At 42.5% G+C, this 20,794-nt stretch overlaps 1 pseudogene; it reads left to right on the top strand.

Annotated features, from left to right (window-relative positions):
- The first annotated feature begins 2,939 nt into the window (after positions 1 to 2,939).
- Positions 2,940 to 3,058, top strand: LOC112481262 (annotated as a pseudogene).
- The last annotated feature ends 17,736 nt before the right edge of the window (positions 3,059 to 20,794 follow it).

Here is a 20,794-nt window from a genome sequence, read left to right as displayed (position 1 = left end):
ACACTGACACATCTCACAAGCATAATATCGAGCAGAAGAAAGCAGATCCCAAATAGTACAGATGATATCATCTCATTTAATGTACATGTGGAGGTGTACGTAAGGTTCAAAGACGCAGGGAAAACCGATCCGCTACGCAGAAGTTAGCACAGCGGTAACCTTCAGAGGGGTTGTTACTGAGAGAAGGGTAGGGAATGAATTAAAAGATCTGGGGATGCTGAGAATGTCCTGTTTCATGTTCTGGGTAGTTCCAGAAGTATGTTCGTTTTCTGAAAACTCAACAAGTTATGCATTTATGATTTGTGCATGTTTCCATATGTTAAGCTTCCATAAAAAATATTAAAAGACAAACACTTTCATGTTAGCCCTCTAAACATTGACTCTCAGGACTTGAGCTGGGCAAATTAGCGGTTATGGAACTTAAATCTCTTGATGCGTTTCCACTTTATTTTCCTTTTGCCCCAAGCAGATTACAAAGAATCGAGCCCTCACTTCAGAATGTATTGAAGCCTATTGTCCTCTGAGATGCCCTCTCTATCTTTTCCTGCTCCAAACTCTTCATCTCCTTTTGTTCCTTCTCCTCTCCCCTCCCGACCTCCTGGCCTCTGTTCAGACCCTGCTGTCTCCCGCTCCGGCCCCGCTCACCGGTCCTCTCCTGTCTTCCACCATAGTTTCCCCTCCTTCTCTTCTCTTCTCTCCCTTCATGAATGAAGTATGTGCAGTGGAAGGAGTGCGTCGCGTTTGTTACACATAAATTATATGTCTTCCATTTTTCTGTTTAAAAGCACATAAATTAAAAATAAAAACCCATTTTCCCTAAGAAGCATTATTGCATTCAGGTCACTCCCATTTTAACTTTCCATGTATTCATAATGATCCCCTCTGGTATAGGTGATTTTATTTGGGGGGAGGGGTTAAAAATATATATATATATATTTATGTTTTAAAAGTGTCTACATTCTTTGCAAATTTTTTTTTCATTAAAATATTAGTCACAGATTGCCACATTACTCTTTAAGGCTTCAATTTTTTTAAGTTTTGGCGATTAAATGCTTTAGAAAAAATAAAAAATTTTAACTAATTCTATTTTTCCCCTCTGGTGTTATGGGACATAATAAAGAGGTTCTTTTTACTTTTTCTTGAGTTGTTGATTAGAGTTGCCAGATAAAATAGAGACGCGTCACTTAAATTTGAAGTTCGGATAAGCCACAAATTTGGGACATACATGAAAAAATCGTTTATCTGAACTTCAAGTTAACTGGGCGCCTTGTGTTTTTATTTGCTAAACTTCGTCATCGTAATGTTGGTGGATGTTTTTCTGTGGAGGTTGTCATCTTCACCACCCCTGCGAAGTAGGACATTGGTAGCAGGCAATGTGAGGAAAGGTCGAGCATTAGGCAGAATTCTTTCGCAGGCATTTCTAATGATTCTCTTATCATTCTGTTCACCAAACAGAGCTTTCTGTAAGTACTAAGCAGTGATGGAAGCTTCCACAGAGAAGAACTACAGCCTTTGGAGTCAGGTGCACCTGGGTCCAAATCCTAGTGTCATCTTTTATTCACTGGACAACATCGGGCAAGTAACTCGACGTCCATTTGTAAAATAGTAATACTATTATCATAGTCCTCCATATTGTTGTCAACATGAAATACAATATTATATGTAAAATACTTAGCACAGCACCTGCCATAAATTAAATTTCTCCACAAATAGCAGTTCTGTTTATTGTTCATAAAGAGTCATGGTCCCTTTCCCTCGTCCCGTCAAGGAAAGGATGCGAGATAAATGCACAAATGACTGTAACACAAAACATACAATGATGTGGATGGAAAGAAGGAAGGTGTCATGTCATGGAAGTCTGAGAGGGCTACCTGTCTTCTTGTGATCAGGTGACAATGATGTGGATGGAAAGAAGGAAGGTGTCATGTTATGGCAGTCTGAGGAGAGAGGGCTACCTGTCTTCTCGTGATCAGATATGCACGCGACACCTGAACATCAACAAGGGACACGGTGGGCTCCATTTGAAGTGAGCTTAATTATGAAATTTAGAGTCAGGACATTCTAGATGGAGAAGACAGCTTGAACCAAGATGGGGGAATAGGGGATCTGTACGGAGAACAGCACATGGCTTCGTTTGAAGAGAAGGAAGGGTAAAGGGAGTGTCAGGACATCGGGTGGCTAGAAAGCAAGACCTAGGAGTCTGGGCTTTATTTCACCTCCTCGAGGGCGCTAGCAGAGCCTTGACAAGTCGAGGATACTCAAAAGATTATTCTGCAGCAGTGCGTAGGAAGAATTGAAAGGGAGATCTGATGGCCGGGGGTGTGAGCGCTGAGTTCAGGATCCACTGAAATAATGCTGATCTCAGGAGTTCCCTGCTTAAAACTCTCTAGTGGCTTCCCGCCGCCCATAGGATCAAGTTCAAAACGTTTCCGTGTGAAAGCCCTGAGCCTTCTGTTTCCTTCCTACTTGTCTCTCCAGGTATGTTATCTCTGAGCTTTGGCCCCGTGAGCCTTGCTTCAGCTCCTCAGCTGTCAGGGCCATCCCACATTTCAGCCTGCGTGTTTACTGTTCCCTCTCCTTGGCACTTTTCTCCAGGCAGGTGGCCCAGGCAACCCCTGCTCATCATTCAGGTTGCAGAACTGACCTGCCCACGGAAACTGCTCCTGATCCTGTTACACGCTCCCCCTAGGGCAGCCTACAGTTCTCCTGGGTACATTTGTCATCATGTCTATATTTGTCACAATTTTCTTACTGCCTGCAACCCTCAAAGGGCAGGGACACAGTGGGCTCACTCATCACTCTCCAGGTTCCAAAACATAGCAGGAAGCTTTCAGTAAATACTTGTTGACTGATGAAGGGTAATGAGATTCTTCTAGTAAGAGAAAGACGATAAAATGACAAGGAGGAGAGGGGAAACACCAATTTAAAATTTCATGCTCATCTATGGCCATGCCACCCTGAACGTGCCTGCTCTCGTCTGATCTTGGAAGCTAAGCAGGGTCGGGCCTGGTTAGTACTTGGATGGGACACCACCTAGGAAGACCAGGTGCGATAGACATTAAAAACAAACAAACAAACAAACAAAAAACACTCAAAAAAATTAAAAAAAAATATTTCATGCTCTCTCCTCTCTGAATTGAATGCTCTAGAATAGGGGGCCAGCAAATTATGGATGAGGCCAAAGCAGCCTGCTGCCTGGTCCAGAAAATGCAGTTTTACGGGAGCAGAGCCAAGCTCATTCATTTAGGTGCTGTGCATGGCTGTTCTCTCACAATGCTAGAGATGGGTAGTTGCAACAGAAAAAAGGCCTACAAAGCCCAAAATATTTACTGTCTGGCCCCATTCCGAACAAGTTTGCCAAGCCCTGCTCTAGAAGAAAGACTGCAATAGAGGTTAGCCATAATGAAAACAGTGATTATCTTTATGTGGCAAGATTACAGATGAGTTTTATATTCTTCTTAATTTTCTACATTATTCATATTTTCTGTAAAGAACATATATTTATAATCAGTAAAATGATAAAGGTTATTAAAAACCAGATTGAGTACCCCACTAATTCTTTTTAGTTTTTAATTTCTAAGTGTTTTATACTTTTTTTTTTCCCAGGGAAAAACTTGTTAATTAGAGCAATTTTCTTTGCTGGCTTTGGAGAACATCATAAAATGTCCATAGGAGCTACAGAGGAATTCTGTTCCCCCAGGTCCTGCACCACTGGGACTATGCCTTTCTGCTATTTTATGAGACTGGCTTTTGATTCTGAGATCAGAGAATCCACTGAATATTTGTATAAAACTTGAATCTCAGAAAATGTGAACCTGTCATATACTATACATGTCCCAATCAGCATCTTTATGAAAACACTGGTTGATATCTAGCAGTATTCAATTGGGACTTATTTTTTTTTAATTTTAATAACAATTATTAATATTAGCTTAAAATTCAAAACATAGACACAGCTCTAACACTAATTGCAGATTTTTTTTAAAAACAAAGTGTTAGCAAATGATTTTAATCAAAACAAAACAAATAACTCAGGTCTTTAAATATCTGATTTAAAAAAGCAAGGTCAAATTTCCCACTGAGATACCTCTTTTCTTCCTTTTCTTCCAAAAAGTCTCAAAATAATTTGAGTGATTATTATGGAAATTTCCTGTTTATAAATTTCCATTAGAATAGAATGGAAGCTCTATGAGAACAGGAATATTATTGCCTATTGTTCACGACGAGGTCCCAGCACATAGACCCATAAGAAATACATGGTAGGAGTTCAAGAATAATAACCATAGAGGAAATAGATAAGAAAAAACTGATCTCCAGGGAAAGTGGTCTTTTGAAAACCTTTTTTGTTAATTATAAGAATTATGCACACTCTTAAAAACACTTAGAAAATTAAGAAAAATAGAAGGAAAAAAATCAACTTCATTCTCTCAGATTGAAAGCTGTTGTTATTTTATTGCATTGCTTTCATTTTTTCTATGTGTATAATTTCTCAATGTTATGTTAACCACCTATTACACAATTGTCTTCCTTTTAAAATTAATCTTACGATATAAGAATTTTCAATGTACTTTCAAGGCCTTTGTAAACATTAATTTTAATAATTGCATAATAAATTGAGTGGAATTGCATTATTTACTTAATAATTCCCAGTTTCTTTTCTTTTGCTATTATAAATAACGCAGCAATAAATACCTATGTGCGTTTAGCCATTTTTCAAAGAAAGCACTTGGCACGTGCTGTGTCGGCACAGAGTATAGGTTATGCTGCAGTAACAAACAACCCCCACATCTCTGTGCTTACGACTGTGGTGGTCTATTTCTTGTGTATGCTGTATGTCTACTGCAAAAAATGGAACAAAGTCTTACAAAAATTCAGTTCCCTTCAATTCAGTTCAACAAATATTTGTTAAGTGCCTGTTTTAACAAGGCCCACCTCTGGCCTGAGATGTAGTTGAAAAGATTTTCTGATGAGTCACAGATAAATAAAAACTGGGAACTCTGTTATTATAACATGGCAGAAAAAAAATCAATGGAGACAAAAGATCATTTTTCTACTCTAGTCATTCGTATGCTATGCCTGTATGGTTTCAGATATGCCTCTTTTTCTGTCTGCCTCTTAGAAACTCTCCTTTGTGTGCAGAGGTCACCCTAGTGTGTCCCTATGGCAATGATATAGCTGGAGCTGACTCGATGCCAGGCACTAGGATCACCAGCCTTGATTTGGCAACACTTTCGTGCTCCCATGACCTCAAAAGCTGTTGTGAAATTTTCCAAACAAAACACATTTTAATTTACCAAAAACAATAAAATAAAATGAAAAATTCCCTTTAGACAAATAATTCTAATCCTAGGAATTTTCCTAAGGAAATATGCCACCAAAGGAATAAAATGAGAGACACGTGAAGATCTTTGTCATAGATATCTGTATCGGCAAATAATGGTAGCTAAATTGTGGCTTCTTTCCTAGCCCAAATAGCATGAATCAGTAAACATTAATAAGTATGAAATTTTTATAGATGCTTATGACTTAAAGCCGAAATGGGGAATATGTTTATGATTTATGCTTGTGATTTAAAGTAAAAGTGGGGGGAAACAGGACAATAAAATTCCAACCATGTTGTACAATTTTGTATGAAATATGAATACATTAAAAAAAAAAAAAAAGACTAGTAGGAAATACGGCAAATAAAATGGTTGGTTTGTTGGGCCATGAGAATTTTGCCTCCTTTTTAAAGATTTAGTATTTCTGTTATTTTTGTTCTATTATTTGAAACAATAAAACTTTTAAAAAATATAATAAAATCCATTCCTGGGGGGGTCTCTTTGTCAAATTAATGTGTTTTAAAAGTTGGAAAGAAAGCCTAAGGAAGATAACGGTGTTGGTTCTTCAGAAGGTATCTTATCAGTTGCTCCTTTGACTGATACACCCTCCCTTCTCACTACTCGGGAACTGAAGAATTTAGATAAAAGTTTTTGAAACAGAGCTGTTGGAGAAAGAGCACTCCTTGCTCTCTGCTCTCTTGCTATAACTTCCCAAAACTCAGGAAGTGGATGGATTTGAATACGGAGATATGCTTCTATCGGAAATGTGTGGGTCTAGGTAATACATTTTTCAGAACTGACCACACGCAAGTCTTTCATTGTGCTTTGGACTGGGCGCACGGTAGACACCCAATGAATTACTGATGGAATGCACCCCCAAAATTATATCGCACACCCAACACCCGAGGGAGGGAGAGACTGTGTCCTTCAGAGCAGCCGGCATCCCAAAGCCGGGGTGGGGCGGGGGGCAGGAAGGACAGTCGCCTGAGGCACTGGAGCCCTTGTGGAGGACACACCTCATCACATGCCTTCCCCAGGGATATCTTGAGGAGATGTGAGTGGCCCCAGGGATGGTACTGCTCTGGGGCCTTCCTGCCAGATTTCACACCCTTGTCAACAAAAGGTGGTGGGAAGTGGCTAATGAAAACCACTCAAGAGCTGCTGGTTTGTGCAACCATGTTAATTCATTCCATTCTTTATTGGAAGCTCTCTTGGCCCTGACATGGAAGGCATAGACTCTTGGAACCACTATATATCCTTGGATCAAAAGCTCTTTGGAAACGTTCCTGTGCATTGCCGTTTGAATCGCTGACACACCGATAAGGCCAGAGATGTTTTTTTAAGTAGCTTTAACAACTTCTCTCACTGGTGGTGGTTTGTTAATTTTTGGTGTTTTAGGTCTGCCTAGAACAGATCCAATTTCCTCCCTTGGTAAGCTTGGCGGCTCGCACATCATAGCAGCAGGGGCCTTCTAAATAATACCAGTGGCATCCATCAATCTCGGCAGCCAGTAGCCACATGCCACAATGTCACCTTGGCTGTACTCCTGCAGACAGTGTGGTGGCTGCTGACAGCAGCATCTGTCTGGCTGCTTCTCTGGGCTGAGCCTGAGCAGAGAAGGGACCAGCACGGGTTCGTCAGGGACAACGGTGAGCCTTTAAGAGACGAGTAGCATATTCTTGGGGTAGGAATACATGACACAGATACATTGAGCGACTGCTGCGTGATGGCTGGGGCCAAGCTGGCATGGGAAGGCACGGTGTCGAGAGCTCAGCCAGTCTGGGTGGCCCAGCTGGCTCCACGGGCCCTGTCTCCATACAGATGTTCTTCTACCCTAGTTTGTTACAAATTTAGCTGAAATACGTCTATCCCTTGGGGCACCGTGAGGTTTTGATTATCTTTGCAAAATATTTTATGGTCCTCAGTAGAGATGAGAGGGCCATTGTTAAGTATGAGTGACGAAGGAGACTTGGGCCTTCGCGTTCCCAGTGTTCAGTTTGCTTAGCATCTTCTTTAATGAAGAAGTTTAAAAAAAAAAAGAAGAAGAAGAAGAAGAAAAGAAAAAGAAAGTAAAGATTTCAGAAAACTGTGGGAAACGAACCTTCAGCTGCCAAGTTTCAGGAAGGAGAGAATACTCTTTCTGAGTGGTTTTCAATTGTCTGCTGTGATAAATGATTAATTTTCCCATTACATTACATTAAAGGGATTAAAAATGATACTGCCCTCTTTTTATATCCAATTTTATGAGTCACTTGTATGACGGTATATCATGAGTATTAAAAATAGACCAGTTAAATAAACTGCCCCAGCAGAAGGGCCCTATGTGACGTGAATCTCTATTAACCCTTTCTTTCTACTGGAGGGGGTGGATTCCCTTTTGCAAAGGGGCCCCCGGAGCAACGAGGGACTCAGAGGCCAGTTCCTGTGGGGCCACAGGCCTCTGGGGAGCCAGTTCTGTACCCCTTCTGGGGCCGTATTTTCTGCAGGCTCACTGTTGGTTTCCTTGGGCTGCTGTAACAAATCACCAGAGACTAGGTGGCACAGAATACAGAAATGGATTCTCTCACAGTTCTGGAGGCCAGAAATCTGTCATCAATACATCAGCAGGGCTGTGCTCCACCTCAAGACGCTGGGGAAGGGCCTGCTCCAGCTTTCTGTCCTAGCTTCTGGTAGATCCTTGGCTCGTGAGAGCATAATTGCAGTCTTCTTCACACGGTGTTCACCCTTCGTGCATATCTGTCTCCGAATTTTTCCTTTTCATAAGAACATTAATCAGATTAGGGATTTGTATAAGGGATTTAGACTATGTGAACTGAGAGACCTGATACTAAGATTCACCTATTCCAGGAGGACCCCCCATCCTAACTAATGGTACCCTAAATCACCCTATTTCCAAATCCAGTCACATTCTGACATTCTAAGGGTTCGGACTTCAACATACGAATTTGGGGGAGACAAAATTCAATGTGTAACAACCATCCGAGTGGGCCTTTCTTGATACCTGTCTTGCAACTTCAGGCTCTCCACCCCGAAGCGGCAGGCAAGTTGCCATGACTGTCAGGTTTTTCGGTTCAAATCATGAGACTGATTCTCCCCCCAGTCCCCACTCCCGGAAGGGGAAAAAAGCCAGTGTCTATGGAAGCCCAGCATAGGTGAGGAACCCACCTGGTTTGTGCCCTCCTGTTTTCCTTCCTCCCTCCTCAGAGTACAAGGCCCCAAATTCACTCTCTATCCAAATCTCCTTTCAAGAAATGACCTGGAATTTATTCACACTAAAGGAACAAAGCACAGGATCGTGGAATCTTAGTATCAGGTCTCACAGTTCACGTAGTCTAAATCCCTTATACAAATGACCTTGACACTTCAGATATGAGTCTCGAGCCCAATGAATGAATGTCCATCATGGAATTCTGGGCCCTGGTGATCAAGAAGGACAGTGGTTTTTTTTTGGGAGGGGGAAGGTTGATTATGAGAGTTCCCATGAGGCCAACTCTTCCTCCCCTGGTTAGTGTTCATGGGTTTTCATTTGGATTCAAATGGCATCTTCCTTGGAGCCTGAGATTCTAAAGGAGGTTGGGTAGGTGGGGGACAGACATCCCACCCCTTGAGTGGGTGAGAATCCCAGAATCACTTGGAAGGCTGGCATGGTGACCCCCACCCCGCCTACCTGTCACCACCACACACACTGATTCTGATACATTCTGCCCTGGAGGTGAGTGAGTGAGTGAGCCCAGAGGTGGAGATGGGCATACACTGAGATCCTGCTCCGAGAGCTCAGAATGCTGAGACATGTGACTCCTTCATCTCAATCAGGAAGAGATCTTCGAAGTGATTATTGATATCATTGGATTGATGATAGTAACCATTTTTGTTACTATTTGCTATTCGTCGCCTTTGATCTTTGCTCCTATTTTTGTCTTCCACTCTTTTTCTTCCTTTTGTGCTTTTAATTAAGCATTTTATATGTCTCCTTTCTTGGCATATCAGTTATAGTTCTTCTTTTTATTTTTTTTAGTGGATGCCCTAGAATTTGCAATATAATTTACATCTAATTCAAGTTCACTTTCAAATAACACTATACCACTACACGGGTAATGTAATTTATAATAAAATAATACTAATTTCTTTCTCTCATTCCTTGTGTCTTTGCTGTCATTCATTTCACATATACATAGGCATATATATGTATATATAAATATATACATAAGATAAATACATAAGCATACATAATTAAATATATTGCTACTATTTTGAACAAAATGTTAGATTAAAAATTTTTTAAAGAAAAATTTATTTTTTCTTCACTTATTCCTTCTTAATCACTCTTCCTTTGTTTATATAGATGCAAATTCTGACCTAGATTATTTTCTTTCTCTCTAAAGAACTTCTTTTAACATTTCTAGCATGGTAGGTCTACTGGAAATAAAGTTCCTCAATTTTTATTCGTCTGAGAAAGTGTTTTTCCTTCACTTTTGAAGGATAATTTTTCGGGTTACAGAATTCTAGGTTGGTGCTTTATTTCTCTCATTTAAAATAGTCTACTTTATTTTTGCTTACATGGTTCCTGAGAAGTCAGAAGAAATTCTTATTTTTGTTCCTCTATAGGTAAGGTGTTTTATTCCTCTGCTTTCTGTGGGGATTTTTTCTTAATTTTTGTCTTTCTGTAATTTGAAAATGATATGCCTAGATACAGGAGATTTTTGTTGTTGCGTTTGTTTGGTTTTTTTTTCTGTTTTTCCTACTCGATGTTCTCTTAGCTTCCTGGATCTGTGTTTTGGCATCTGACATTAATTTGAGGAAGATTCTCAGTCATTATTGTTTTAAATCTTTCTTCTATTCCTTTTCCACTTTCTTCTCCTCTGAAAGTCCCATTATGCATATGTTATACATTTTGTAATTGTCCTGTAGTCCTTGAATATTCTGCCCTGTTGTTTTTTTTTTTTCAGTATTTGTTTTCTTCACTTTTAGGTTTTAGAAGATTCTACTGATATATCCTCTAGCTTAGAGATTCCGTCCTCAGCCTGTTCAGTCTACTGATAAGACCACCAAAGGCATTCTTCATGTCTGTTACAGTGTTTTTGATCTCTAGCATTTCTTTGTTTTTTTTTCCTTAAGATTTTCATCTCTCTGTTTACATTGCCCATGCCATTCTTGCCTACTGTCTACTTTATCCATTAGAGTCCTTAACTTATTTGTCCTAGTCGTTTAAAATTCCTGGTCTGATATCTCTGCCATGTCTGGTTCTATACTCATTTTGTCTTTTCAAATTGTGTTTTTCGCCTTTTGGTATGCCTTGTAATTTTTTCTTGATAGGCAGACATGTGCTGAGTTAAAGGAACTGCTATAAACAAACATTTAGTAGAGTCATGCGGGGCTTAACAACGGGGATACGATCTGGGAAATGCATCACTGGGTGACATCATCATTGTGCAAACATCACAAAGAAAGGTTTAAGAACAGGGACACCTCCTGATAACATGGGAGAGACCCAGGAACACCAAGGTCACTCACCAAAATGGCTGAAGCCACCGCCTTAGATACCATCTTCAGTTGAAGACAAAAGATGTTAGGGGAGGGGAAAATCAGTTATGGGAGGTAACCAGGAAAAGCACAGTAACCAAGGGCAAGGTTGTTAGGCAGATTTAAGTCTTTGCCTTCTGCATCAATAAGAATTTCTAGAGATAAGGTCATTCCCTCCTTCCTGGTATGGGAAGGTAAGCACCTTTACAACTGTAAATATCCTTTATTAAGGGTAACTTTTTTCTACTTGGTTTTCAGAGCTTCTCCAGTGCCTGCTGTTTCTTAAAATTAACCAGCCTAAAATAATCCTTATGCCAAAGAGACATATTTGGGGGTGACAAAATATGTTCCCCTACAGCTCCTAGACTACTACTAATCTGTACAGTATGTTACCATAGGCAATTATAACACAATGGAATTTGTATAACGCATTGTACTACATTAAGACAGCTATGATGTCACGAGGTGATAGGAATTTTTCAGCTCCCTTATAATCTGTAGGACCACCGTCACCTATGCAGGCCTTCATCAACCTGCTGTTATTCAGTGCATGACTGTAATGTGGTGGTGATGTGTGGGGGGAAGGGAAGCATGCTATAAGCCTATGATGGGTCTCGGTCTTTTAGTGAGCCTGTGCCTCTGAACTATGAACTTCGCAAGCGTTTCTCAGTTTCTATCTCCTTCCTTAGGTGGGGCAGAATGACTAGAGCAGCAATACCCAAACTTTTTGGCACCAGGGACGGGTGCTCCTATGAGAATGTAATGCCCGATGATCCCAGGTGGAGCTGAGGCAGTGTTGCTAGAGCTGGGGAGCGGCTGCAGATACAGAGGAAGCTTCTCTTGCCTGCCACTCAACCTCCTGCTGTGCAGCCTGGTTCCTAGCAGGCCACTGACCAGTACTCGTCTATGGCCCTGGGGTTGGGGACTCCTGGGCTAGAGTGGACTGGAGTTAGGTGTTTACCTGATTATACCCCAGCAGGTTAGGATCTGATTAACTAGTTTCCCCTGGAGGCAGGCCTTGTTTAAAAAAAAAAAGAAAAAGACAGAGCACTCTGGCGTATTCCAAAAAAGCTTTTTCCCTTGCACTGCACTTTTTAATTTTTAAAAGTGACATGTAGTCATATAAAACTTTGGTATTAAAAATTCTGTAATTCCTTTCTTTACCCAGAGATCACTACTGCTAATATTCCTATATATTTTGTTTCTGATTTTCTATGTATCTGTGCAGACAGATGGTAAATAAATTTAGAGTTGATATTGTAGATTCCAGTTTCCTATCTTACTTCTTCCAATTAAAGTGCTATTATGAGTATTTCTCTGTGTCACTTAAAGCTCTTCTACATATCACACTCAATGGCAGCATTATCATACAGGGTTTAGATTTTCTATAATTTTATTAACTGTCCCCTTGTTTGGGAATTTTAGATTTGTTCTGTAATTTGGGGGCATAAATGTTTGATAACATTTGATTATGTCCTTTGGTTGGTGTCCCACAGTTGGTGTCCCACAGTTGCTGGGTTAAAGAACACGGGCATTTGAAAGGATCTTGACATATACTACTAAATTATTTCTAGAAAGTTTCTGCCTGTGTCCCTTCCACATCCTAGTTTTGTCTTACATTTGTATTACAGCTGCCCGACACATGGGTGGACAGTTCTTTGTGGGGTAAGAAGCCAACAAGCGGTGTCTTGGTATAGAGGGGATATGGAAGCAACTTTCTCATCATTTTTGTTAGGATCCAATGGTGTCGCTAAGCCCACAAAAACAGTACCTGTCCTCTTTTACTCAAATGCTTTATTTTTTTTCCCCACTGCTGTTGGAGAAGGCTAGTGAGCATAAGACCAAGAACTCACAGAGAAGAAGGCATTGCCAGAAATCAGTTACTTATTTTTTTCCTTAAATAAACCCTATTCATAAGAAGAAGTAAATGGGAAAGGAGGAAAAGAAGTGAACCAAAGAGATCACTAGCTGCTCACACCTCCTCCCCATAAATCATGTCGTAGAAGCTGGAGGAGGCAGATGCTTAGTATCTATAGAATCATTATGTCATGAACCAGGAAACTAAGTGACATTGGTGGAAATGGTGGCCAAGTCAGTGCCCAAATTGATCCTGAAGAGACTTTTAGAAAAATCAGACGCCACTGAGTGACCGGGGAAAACCTCTCTGGTTGACTCCTTCTTCCTAAACCCCTTCTTTCATTAAGGTTTTACTATAATATATTTAAGATTCGTGAAAAGGTGTACCTGCAACCCAGCTTATTAAATAAAATATAAATAGAACTTTTTGCTTACTTATTATTACATTTTCCTCTTTCCACTTTCATACCCCATACCCAGAGATAACCACTATTCATAATTTAATGTTCATCATTTCTATGTATTTCCTTATATTTTGCTACATATGCATGTATTCCTCAAACCATAGCATTGCTTCCCACATATTTAAAAAACTTTTATAAGGATACCATGTGCTTCTTCCTGACACTTGCTTTTTTGTTCCCATGAAGTCCATGAAATTTATTTATGCTGAACAGATAGATCAAGTTCATTCATTTTTGGTGCTGTTTAATACTCATCTGTATGTATATACCATTTATTTATCGAAATTTTTAATGATAAATATTGAGGCGGCTTCCAGTTTTTCATTTTGAAAGCAATGACGCTACATATATTCTTGTACACAGTCTTGTGCAAGTTCCTTTGGGTTCCTACACAGCTGTGAGTGAAAGGTCAGCCCGGCAATACTTTTTCTAGATACAGCCCATTTCCTCTCCCAGACAGCTGTGTCTTCGAGTTCCCCTTGACCCCAGCCTCACCAACTCAGTAGTGCCAAACCTAAGATTGTGTTACTCTGATGGGTTTTAGTCTGCCTGCCCCTACTTACTGGTGAGTTCTAGCATTTGTTTGCATGTGTTGATTGGCTATTGGTGCTGCTTCCGTGAACCCCTTTGAGTTTATATTGTTTGCCCCACTTTTGAATGGACATATCTGGATGGGATGAGCATCACTGTCGACCCTAAAAGGGGAAAAGTCATAAGTAAGGGGGCAGCGTTGGGAGGAGAGGATGGTTTGTCTGGATGGTGGTAATCGGCCATTCTGTAGCCATCAGCCAATGGAAGCACAACACCCCTGCTCTTCCTGGGGGTGGGCAAATCTCCCAGGTCATCGTGCCCTGGGAATGACTCTACAGAACCAGAACCATGTCAACCCAGGTCTCTCAATGAATCCGTTCAGGGCTCGCTGCTACAAGCATCAGAAACCAGCTCTAGCTAGTTTAAACCAAAACGGAATCCAGGCTTGGATTTAAATAAAACATAAATAGAACAAACTTTTTGCTTACTTATTATTACATTCTTTTGAAACAGGAAGAATGGCCCTGAAACATTTCACAGAACTGGCCTGGTGAGAAACCACCCTCTACCTAGACACTGGATATGGCCATTGACTTTGGCATTGGGGACCATATGTATGGGTGACTTTGACAAGAGTGGTTTCACTGTTGTAATGGGAACAGAAGGCCGATTTGAGTGGGTTGAGAGAATGGGAGGGAAGGAGGTGGAAACAGCCCCATATAAACAAGTCCCTGTAAAGGGAAGAAGAGAGATGAGCCTGCAGCTGTGGGTGGGGGTCATGGGGTCAAGAGGGTTTTTTAAGATGGGGAATACAACAGTATGTTTGCAACAGTATGTTACGGGGAGGATCCAGTGCTGGCGAGAGCTGAGAGTCACAGGAGTTTTTGAGTAGGTGGGAGGGGATGGCATACTAAATATGGGGAGGAAAGACAGGTCACTAATGAGTGAAGCTGAAGCTGGTGGGGACAGGTGCAGGGAGGCCAGCAGGTTGGGGGAGTTGGGACATAGTTCTTTTCTGATTCCTCCCATTTTCTGGGTGAAATAAGATCAATTGCCAATAACTAAAGCAGAGGGCAGGATTTTGAAGGCATGAGAACAGGAGAGAAACCGATATAAATCAAAATTCAAAGGTTTTTGGTTTTTTAAGTCCTGATTTTTTGATATCCTGTGATAAAAATTAGATGAAAAAAAGATGCCTTAAAAAGTTTCACTAATGAACAAAAGTGGGACCGTTTTGTGTATATTGTGTTACCTTTGGAATGAACTATGAGTCAACAGGAGCAGTTTCTCTATCAGAGAACACCATCCAGTTCTGGAAGCCATGATCTATTGACCTTTCTCCAGAAATGGAAGTGACAGAATAGTTCGCATCTGCTTATCCTAAGCTTAAAGTCCAGATTGTAATATTTATTCTAACTAACCTTCGGAGAATGAGAAAGGAATCTTTGACAGCAAAGGGAGCTTTCACCAACGGCAACACACCGTGGCAGGCGCTGCATGTAAGAGACGAGACAAAGCCAGGAGCAGCCCGCTTTGCTCTCTCGCAGTGCACGTGGTCTGTTTAGGATGAGAGAATCAGAATAACCTTCCGGGGGTGTGTAAACAGCACCGATGATCCTGCCTTCCACAGAACTCACGATGCCAAGCACAGTGGGTGTTTCAAAACCAATGTTTTGAAACTTACCGCCTACACTTGCCACCTCCCTGCCCGCTGAATTTCAACACTGGTCTAGTGGTGCGATGCTGCTACCCCCCTGGCAGAAATCCTTCTCGGAGGCTACAGGAGGGGGCAGGCTTTCTGGGGGCAGCTTCCCTGCATAATGATTTGATTGTGCGTGATTTATAAATAAATTTGATTTGAATATTTCTTTTCAGAACAAAATTTTGCCAGGCCGTAAATTTTCTCTTTGGCCCTTTCCCCAACATCATGCCTCTGCTGTTGCTTTCCGCAAGCGCCAACAAGAGTATGGATTTGACTGTGGATGTGGATGATTTGTTCAATTTCATTTAAAATGATTATTGACCCTCCCCACCCCAGGCCTGATTTCTTTCCGAGGTGATCTAATTTCTTCAGCAGTCTGCGCCTGTGGACTCAGGTTAGCTTGTTAATTCACTTAGAGCACTGCCAGAACATGAGACGACCTTCATTCAGCTCTAACCTGCGTCTCACGGTGAAACGCTGGCTGTAATGAAGTTTTACAATTGGTTGGAAAAATAAGAACTGATGAATGACAGCCAGCATGTGACACTGATGAAAGTCAGTCATTCTGAGGAGGAATGCACGTCAGTCTCAGAGCTGCAGAGCTCTGGGAGCAGGCCCGGGAGTGGGAAGATTGGTAACTTCTAAATGGAGTCTGCTTCTTCTGGAAGCTTCAACACACAGCAAGAAACCCTGGGCTGAGAGGTATGGTTCGGTGCCCTGGCTCACTCCTCAGAAGTGCCCTCCACTCCCCAGGACCGTAGAGGGAATGCTATTCTCCGTGACTCAGCCGGCATGACCTCTTTGGGCATGTTCCAGTGCATGTTTTGTGGGCCAGCGCTCCCAATCCAATGCAATACCTTACCAGCCAAGCAGATGGACAGAGCAGCTGCCCCTGTCCTGGGAAATAGGAGTTCCCCCCTGGCTCAGCGGGGAAGGGTTTCCTGTGGGGACACCACATGTGACGTGCTTGGAGATGCAGGGCATTCTGAGGATGAGAGTGATTGCAGCAAAGCCAAGGAGAGCCAAGAGGTAACGAACACCAGGACAGACGAATGGGCCTCCCGGGAGGCCGGCCCGGCCCAGCCGTGGCTGACAGTTGGCAGCAGGCCTGGAGGTGGCGGTGGGCGAAGCTGCGCCAACGGCATGGCGTTAATCCTTGTGAGTGACTGCGGGACGCTCTCTGGAACAACGCATGCTCTGATCATTAGAAAAGGCCACACCACCACCCGGAACCAGAGCATGACTTCTAGGCGCACACCGTGAAGCATGTCCGTTTGCCTAACTTGATGTTTAAATATTTAGTGACATATCAGGAGTTCTATATTGGACACTTCCTATTTATGAAGTGCTGTGCTTGCAAGACAACACAGAGGCACATGACGGTTTCGGCACCCCTCCCCCACTCCAAATAGAGTTTACAACTAAGTGGACATGCCTGGGAGCTGAAGGAAACACTGGATTTATTCTAGCAGTATTGTATATTAAAGTGCAACTAACTCTTGTATAAAACAGAGTTTTTTTATTGCATTGTTGGGCTCATATTAAACAAGAGGGGGAAACGTGAGATAAACCCAGAGTGGGAAGATTGGAGAACAAGCACATACAGACAGCAGAGTTGCCTTGAGCTGCAGTGATGAGTCTAAGCCTTAGGCCACAGCCCCACAGGATGTGGGGGCAGAAACGGAGATGTTGGCATCGGGCCCCTGGCCCTCGGTAACAGCAAACTCAAGTCCTCTCTGGATAAAAGCTTCCCCATCTTAGATCCTCAGGATTCCCCCAAATTAAGTTCGACCAATGAGTTCAGAACCAAAGGACATGAAAAACTACAAGCAAATAGGCCACCAAGAGTGAGAATCAGCAGAAACTACGAACCGCAGAATCAGACACAGAAATATATAAAATCACAAGATATCAAATGTTTAAAGACGGAAAGGAGGGGTCACAAAACCGAGCAAACAATACGAGACTAGAAAAATGATCAGGAAGATTTTGAAAAAAAAAAAAAATTGAAAAAAAAAATGGAATTGGAAAAGTTAAAAAACACCTCGATGAGTGGGTAAAACAGCAAATCGGATATAGATATAAAAAATCGTTATATTATTTTATTCTTTGGACAAATATTAATTGAATATTTACCGCAAGTTAACTACTGTTCTAGGCTGGCAGAATATAACAGTGAACAAAACAGACAGAAGCCCCTACCCACACACAGGTTATAAAATAGTAGTAAAATACGCAGCATAGTATTTTGAAAACCGTAAACCAGGGAAGGGGGACAGAGAGCACTGGGTGTGAATGGGGCTGTATTTTAAACGGGAAGGTCAGAAAAGGCCTCACGGAGAAGCTGGCATTTGGGCAAAGGTTTGAAGGAGATAAAGGAGAAGAAGGAGAAACCCATGAAAATATTGCGGGGAGGGAAGCGTTTGGGGTACAGGGAACAGCAAGTACAGCAGCTGAGAGGAGGGACACACAAGGTCCCTGTGGGTAGAAAGGTGGGAGTCTAAGAGGGAAGGGGGCAGGTCCCGGGAGCCTTGCAGGATAACAGGGGACGGTGCCAGCAGCAAGCACACTTTAAAGGCCCATCCGAAGTTAATGGTTATAAATTTAAGTTTGAATTTAACTACAAAATGCGGCTGCCCAGAAATCCCTAAACTCCTCCCATGCTGGCTTGTCTGGCATGTCCCCTCCTGTGTCTGAGCCCTCTCGTCCCCTAGTCCCTCATCTCTGACGTTTTCCCTGCCCCTTCTGTCAGAGGTGTTTGCACCCCCATCCCTGGTTCTGGCTCACTCTGTACCTCTAGAACTGACACTGTATTAAGGTTTCTGTTTCATGCCTTCGACCAGGAGTCACTTAAAAATAGTGTCGAGCCACTTAAAATCGTTGAACACAATGCTCAATAAATCAAACGGAGCTCTGGAAAAGCCCGTCAGGTTATTGTAGCAGAGGCTAACTGGCGACTATTTGCAATAGATTCTTTTGGTGCTGTTATCGGATTCGGTTTGTCTTTAATTTAAGCGCACTGCTGAATGTACAATCGATATTATAGTAATTGTGTACAAATAGTTCTCGGTATAAATCAAAGTTATTACTGCCTAAAATTTGGCTTTGGTAGCACCTCTTTTCTTGGAGACCATGCTGTTTTTGTGGTGTCAGCTGCCTCAGTCAGCCCCCAGCACCGTTCCTCAACCAAGCTGCACGTTGGGGTGAGCTGGATGAGAAGGGCAGACACTATGCTCCTGACACAGCTCGAGTAAATATTACGTTCCTCTCCTACCAATGGGGCAGTCAGGGCTCCTCTCCCAAATGCAGGATTCTAGCTGGAAGGCTGTGATGTTCTGTCCAGGCCCTCACAGCCTCTTATGGAAAACTCTCTGAAGGATCATGAGGAGCCAGGGTCACTCGACTTGAAGAAAGCTCTGGATTGGAGCATTCACTGCATGGCAGAGTTGTCCCATCTTGATATAAGGGGACTGGCCTTTTGAACTCCTGTCATTGTATCCTAGGTGCCAGTCAGAGGCAAGGCAGCTCCTGTGTGCCAGGCCAGCTCCCCTCTAAGCAGTGGGGGACAGGTGTGCTGGCCAGGTAAAGGACACCTGTGCGGGCACCCACAGCAATCAATTCATGCTCCCAGGAAATTCAAACTAAAACAAGATGGCTTAGCCAAGAAAGAAGAAGGAAACACAAAGTCTATATATCTTTTTCTTCTTTTGCCATGAAGAGCTAGGCTTAGTAGCAAACTAAGACAAAAGGGTTCTTCAGGTTGTGGGGCCTGATAGTGAGAAAATCCACAGGTCGCCCCAAATTTTCATTAAAGTTCTACCAAATGGCTTAGCCTTCTCAACTTGTCCAAAGCATGGCAATGCGCATGTTTTTCATCTTCACCATAGGATCCCATCTCCGAGTTCTCTGGCATATCTCTGCCAGCGTCTCCCCAGCCCCCGCAGCGGGGCGGCACAGAGCTCAACTATTGAGCCCTAAGTCCCCCATAATCGCCGCCATTTCCAGGCACGGCAACTTGAACTCCCTAAGCCTGTACCAGGTGGGCAGGAAAATCCAGGTGTAGGCATGACCAAGAGAGACTCCAGAAGAGGAAGCCTGGGCTCAGAGGCCAGCAGCCCAGAAGATGACTCTTTTCTTTCCTCTCTGAATGAGAGCGAGCTGTCATCTGAACTGACACCTAAGGTTCGACCTGACTTCTTATAATCAATCAGAAGGGAAAGTGCTGCTCACCTCTCGTCCACTTCACCTCCACATTGCATCTATTACTGTCCGCAAAGCCCTCGTTTTCGGCCCAGCACGAACGTTATGAGAGGGGTTACTAACTACGCAGGAAAGACAGATCACTGTCCCAAGCTTTGCTGTCTGCCTCTCTTCTTGTTCCAAGTGCCATTCAGGTACCTCTGGGGCCCTTGTGAACTGGACCCATGGCACCCCCACTGGACATGTGCTCCCTTCGACAACGCACGCCCAGTCCTCACAAAAGTTACGGTGAGAAACCTGCATATTCTACTCCGTTCTTGCCTTCGGTTCCAAATGAAAGAAAAACTCAGAACAGAGATTCTAATAAGAGATGAAAACAAAACCTAACCTACCAAAAGAGCTAGTCATCTACCCCCTGGAGGTATAAATAGCTCAGGCCTTGCTCTGAATCAGGATGCTGAATTAAAAAAACACGTGTTAAATGTATATTTAAGCCTTACCTCAGACAGATGACTAATGGGTGTTATGCTGTGTTTTGTTTTTCTTTGTTAAACCCACAGAGATAATTATTTATTCAATAGAATTTAAACAGTTATCATAGCATAATTGAAAGCTGAGGGTAGTATTTTTCTCTTCCCGCCCCTTCCCAGCTGCAGTTGACACAGTCATATAGCTGGCATGTTTATCAGTTTGCTATTAACAGTTTTGTGACAATTTATGCAGAGGGAATCCACAGCCTTCTTGAAGAGGCCCCTTGTAAATTCTCTCCTGACCTGACCTGTCACCTCTTGATTTCTAACTGATTCATTTTGTCCACCCCTCAGGAAAGGGGGCTGTTTTCCAAGTTTACTATTTGAGAAAGGAAGACCGGCCAGTTATAAGTTCTTTTTTTAATTTATGGGCTTCTCAGGGCTAAGAAGAGTTTTGAACCATCCAAAAGAAGCACTGGGCATCTGTCCAGTGGCCTAGGGTAACCTAGACACAGTGGGTTTCAAGATCAGGCAATACTGGGAATAGATGGGACCTGATTAATTACAGAGGGGCCGGTCCATCCTGCAGGTGAGCTAACTAGAGCCCAAGGGAGGGACATTTCCACACCCGAGAGCTAGTTAGTAGTTAATAGCTAGTAGAAGAGCTGGGCCAGCTCTAGATCCAGACCAGGTCATGGTCGAACCAGCCCCCCACCCCACTGGCCCCTT

The sequence above is a fragment of the Pteropus alecto genome, unplaced genomic scaffold, assembly GCF_000325575.1.
Source record: "Pteropus alecto unplaced genomic scaffold, ASM32557v1 scaffold14, whole genome shotgun sequence".
Taxonomy (NCBI): Eukaryota; Metazoa; Chordata; class Mammalia; order Chiroptera; family Pteropodidae; genus Pteropus; species Pteropus alecto.
This window is presented reverse-complemented; position numbering and strand designations above follow the sequence as displayed.